Genomic DNA, 5,571 nt, shown 5'->3' with positions numbered 1-5,571 from the left:
AACGCCCAAAGGGAGCACAGTTCTGGCGTTCAGACGCCAGAAACAGGCAAGGAGCTGGCGTCTAACGCCACTCCAGCTTCCACCCCTGGCATTCAATTGCCAGTGGGGGATCAGACACATACAAGTGCTGATAACAACCCTTCTAAAAAGGCTTCCCAACTCACTTCTACAGGTAATAAACCTGCAGCAACTAAGGTTGAGGAATACAAAGCCAAAATGCCTTATCCTCAAAAACTCCGCCAAGCGGAACAGGATAAGCAATTTGTCCGCTTTGCAGACTATCTCAGGACTCTTGAAATAAAGATTCCGTTTGCAGAAGCACTTGAGAAAATACCCTCTTATGCCAAGTTCATGAAAGAGATCTTAAGTCATAAGAAGGATTAGATGAAAACTGAAAAAGTTTATCTCACTGAAGAATGCAGTGCAGTTATCCTGGAAAGCTTACCTGAGAAGCTTAAGGATCCCGGAAGCTTTATGATACCATGCACATTAGAGGGTACTTGTACCAAGCAGGCTCTATGTGATCTTGGGGCAAGTATCAACTTAATACCTGCATCTATTATCACAAAGCTTGGTTTGACTGAAGAAGTCAAACCAACCCGGATATGTCTTCAACTTGCTGATGGCTCCATTAAATACCCATCAGGCGTGATTGAAGACATGATTGTCAAGGTTGGGCCATTTGCCTTTCCTACTGACTTTGTGGTGCTGGAAATGGAGGAGCACAAGAGTGCAACTCTCATTCTAGGAAGACCTTTCCTAGCAACTGGCCGAACCCTCATTGACGTCCAAAAAGGGGAAGTAACCCTGAGAGTCAATGAGGAGGAGTTCAAGTTGAATGTTGTCAAAGCCATGCAACATCAAGACACCCCAAATGACTGCATGAGTGTTGATATTATTGACTCTCTGGTAAGAGAGGTCAATATGATTTAGAGTCTCGAATCAGAGCTAGAGGACATCTTTAAAGATGTTCAGCCTGATCTGGAGGAATCAGAGAGAACAATAGAACCTCTAAAAATCCCTCAGGAAGAGGAGAAACCTCCCAAACCCGAGCTCAAACCATTACCACCATCCATGAAATATGCATTTTTAGGAGAAGGTGATACCTTTCCTGTAATCATAAGCTCTACCTTAGAGCCACAGGAAGAGGAAGCACTAATTCAAGTGCTAAGGACACACAAGACAGCTCTTGGGTGGTCCATCAGTGATCTCAAGGGCATTAGCCCAGCCAGATGCATGCACAAGATCTTATTGGAGGGTGACACCAAGCCAGTGGTTCAACAACAAAGGCGGCTGAATCCAGCCATGAAAGAGGTGGTGCAGAAAGAGGTCACTAAGTTACTAGAGGCTGGGATTATTTATCCTATTTCTGATAGCCCCTGGGTAAGCCCTGTCCAAGTTGTCCCTAAGAAAGGTGGCATGACAGTGGTTCATAATGAAAAAAATGAACTGGTTCCTACAAGAACAGTTACAGGGTGGCATATGTGTATTGATTATAGAAGGCTCAATACAGCTACCAGAAAGGATCATTTTCCTTTACCATTCATAGACCAAATGCTAGAAAGACTAGCAGGTCATGAATACTACTGCTTCCTGGATGTATATTCAGGTTATAATCAAATTGCAGTAGATCCCCAAGATCAAGAGAAAACGGCATTCACATGTCCATCTGGAGTATTTGCATACAGAAGGATGCCATTTGGCCTGTGCAATGCACCTGCAACCTTTCAGAGGTGCATGCTCTCAATTTTCTCTGATATGGTGGAAAAATTTCTGGAAGTCTTCATGGATGACTTTTCAGTATTTGGAGACTCATCCAGCTCCTGTCTTAACCATCTAGCACTTGTTCTAAAGAGATGCCAAGAGACTAACTTGATTTTAAACTGGGAGAAGTGTCACTTTATGGTGACTGAAGGAATTGTCCTTGGACACAAAATTTTGAACAAGGGAATAGAGGTGGATCAAGCTAAGGTAGAGGTAATTGAAAAATTACCACCACCTGCCAATGTTAAGGCAATCAGAAGCTTTCTGGGGCATGCAGGATTCTATAGGAGGTTTATAAAGGATTTTTCAAAAATCGCCAAACCTCTGAGCAACTTGCTAGCTACTGACATGCCATTTGTCTTTGATAAGGAGTGTATGCAGGCATTTAAGACTCTGAAAGCTAAATTGGTCACAGCACCAATCATCTCTGCACTAAACTGGACATTACCATTTGAACTAATGTGTGATGCCAGTGACCATGCCATTGGTGCAGTGTTGGGACAAAGGCATGACAAGCTTCTGCACGCATTTACTATGCCAGTCGAGTTTTAAATGACGCACAGAAGAACTATACAACCACAGAAAAAGAGCTACTTGCAGTGGTTTACGCCATTGACAAATTCAGATCCTATTTAGTAGGATCAAAAGTAATTGTGTACGCTGATCATGCTGCTTTTAAATATCTACTCACAAAGCAGGATTCAAAACCCAGACTTATAAGATGGGTGTTGCTTCTGCAAGAGTTTGATATAGAAATAAGAGACAGAAAAGGGACAGAGAATCAGGTAGCAGATCACCTGTCCCGAATAGAACCAGTAGAAGGGGCGTCCCTCCCTCTTACTGAGATCTCTGAAAACTTTCCGGATGAGCAACTCTTTGCCATCCAGGAAGTGCCATGGTTTGCAGACATTGCAAACTACAAGGCAGTGAGATTCATACCCAAAGAATATAGTAGGCAGCAATCAAAGAAGCTGATCACGGATGCAAAGTATTATCTTTGGGATGAGACGTATCTCTTTAAGAGATGTGCAGACGAAGTAATCCGTAGATGTGTGCCTTAAGAAGAAGCGTAGAAGATCCTATGGCACTGCCATGGATCACAGTATGGAGGACATTTTGGAAGTGAGCGAACAGCCACAAGAGTCCTCCAATGCGGCTTCTACTGGCCTACCCTCTATAAAGATTCCCAAGCGTTTGTACTTAATTGTGACAGTTGCCAAAGATCTGGTAATCTGCCTCACAGTTATGCCATGCCTCAACAAGGGATCTTAGAGATTGAGTTATTTGATGTATGGGGTATTGACTTCATGGGACCTTTCCCACCATCATACTCAAACACTTATATTCTGGTGGCAGTGGATTATGTATCCAAATGGGTGGAAGTTATTGCAACACCCACTAAGGACACTAAGAGCATGTTAAAATTCCTCCAGAAACACATCTTCAGCAAATTTGGTACCCCTAGAGTATTAATCAGTGATGGGGCACTCATTTCTGCAATAAACAGCTTTACTCTGCTTTGGTTCATTATGGAGTTAGCCACAGGGTAGCCACTCCATATCATCCACAGACAAATGGGCAAGCTGAAGTCTCTAACAGAGAGCTTAAAAGAATTCTGGAATGGACTGTAATTAACCGTAGAAAGGATTGGGCAAGAAGCTTGGATGATGCTCTGTGGGCATACAGAACATCATTCAAGACCCCTATAGGGACCTTTCCATACCAGCTCGTGTATGGAAAGACATGTCACTTGCCAGTGGAACTGGAACACAAAGCCTACTGGGCAACCAGATTCCTAAACCTTGATGCCAAGTTAGCTGGAGAAAAACGATTGCTCCAGTTAAATGAGCTCGAGGAATTTTGACTCAATGCTTTCGAGAATGCAAAAATTTACAAAGAGAAAGCAAAAAGATGGCATAATAAGAAACTGTCATCCAGAGTCTTTGAGTCGGGGCAGAAAGTTCTGCTATTTAATTCAATAATACTATCTGAATTCTGAGTTCCTATGGATGCCAATCATTCTGAATTTCAAAGGATAAAGTGAGATGCCAAAACTGTTTGGAAGCAAAAAGCTACTAGTCCCGCTCATCTAATTAGAATCTGAGCTTCACTTAAAACTCTGAGATATTATTGCTTCTTGATTTCTTTTTATCCTCTTTTATTCATCTAGTTGCTTGGGGACAAGCAACAGTTTAAGTTTGGTGTTGTGATGAGCGGATATTTTATACGCTTTTTGGGGGTAATTTCATGTAGATTTTAGTATGTTTTAATTAGTTTTTAGTAAAATATTATTAGTTTTTAGGCAAAAATCATATTTCTGGACTTTACTATGATTTTGTGTGTTTTTCTGTGATTTCAGGTATTTTCTGGCTGAAATTGAGGGAGCTGAGAAAAAATCTGAGTTAGGCTGAAAAAGGACTGCTCATGCTGTTGGATCCTGACCTCCCTGCACTCGGAATGGATTTTTTGGAGCTACAGAAATCTAATTGACGCGCTCTCAATTGTGTTGGAAAGTAGACATCTAGGGCTTTCCAGAAATATATAATAGTCCATATTTTGCGCAACGATAGATGACATAAACTGGCGTTCAACTCCAGTTCCATGTTGCAGTCTGGCGTCCAGCGCCAGAAACAAGTTACAAGTTGAAGTTCAACGCCCAAAACACGTTACAACCTGGCGTTCAACTCCAGAAACAGCCCAAGCACGTGAGAGGCTTAAGTCTCAGCCCCAGCACACACCAAGTGGGCCCCAGAAGTAGATTTCTGCACCAATTATCTTAGTTTACTCATATTCTGTAAACCTAGGTTACTAGTTTACTATTTAAACAACTTTTAGAGATTTATTTTGTATCTCATGACATTTTTAGATCTAAATTTTATACACTTTGACGGCATGAATCTCTAAACTCCATTGTTGGGGGTGAGGAGCTCTGCAGCGTCTCGATGAATTAATGCAATTGTTTCTATTTCTCCATTCAAACGTGTGCGTTCCTATCTAAGATGTTCATTCGTGCTTAATTATGAAGAAGGTGATGATCCCTGACACTCATCACCTCCCTCAATCCATGAACGTGTGCCTGACAACTACCTCTGTTCTACATCAGATTGAATGAGCTTCTCTTAGATTCCTTAATCAGAATTTTCGTGGTATAAGCTAGAATTGATGGCGGCCGCTCTTGAGGATCCGGAAAGTCTAAACCTTGTCTGTGGTATTCCGAGTAGGATTCAAGGATTGAATGGCTGTGATGAGCTTCAAACTCGTGATTGCTGGGCGTGATGACAAGCGCAAAAGAATCAATGGATCCTATTCCAACATGATCGAGAACCAACAGCTGATTAGCCGTGCTGTAACAGATCATTTGGACCGTTTTCACTGAGAGGATGGGAGGTAGCCACTGACAATAGTGACACCCTACATACAGCTTGCCATGGAGGGAACTTTGCACTTTTCCATGGATGGAATATTACATTACAGAAATTCAGAAGACAAAGCATCTCCAAAACTCCAACATATTCTCCATTACTGCATTACAAGTAATTGATTCACGCTCTTTTATTTTTCTAATAATTCAAACTGATAATTTTAATTGAAATCCTGACTAAGAATAATAAAATAAACATAGCTTGCTTCAAACCAATAATCTCCGTGGGATCAACCCTTACTCACGTAAGGTATTACTTGGACGACCCAGTGCACTTGCTGGTTAGTTGTGCGGATTGCAAAAGTGTGATTGTAATTTCGTGCACCAGGCACCCTGGCGTCTAGCACCAGTATAGGGCGTTTAGCGCTAGGGGTGTTTAAAAAAAA

Source organism: Arachis hypogaea, chromosome 7 (assembly GCF_003086295.3).
Source record: "Arachis hypogaea cultivar Tifrunner chromosome 7, arahy.Tifrunner.gnm2.J5K5, whole genome shotgun sequence".
Taxonomy (NCBI): Eukaryota; Viridiplantae; Streptophyta; class Magnoliopsida; order Fabales; family Fabaceae; genus Arachis; species Arachis hypogaea.
Note: the sequence above shows the minus strand (reverse complement) of the source record.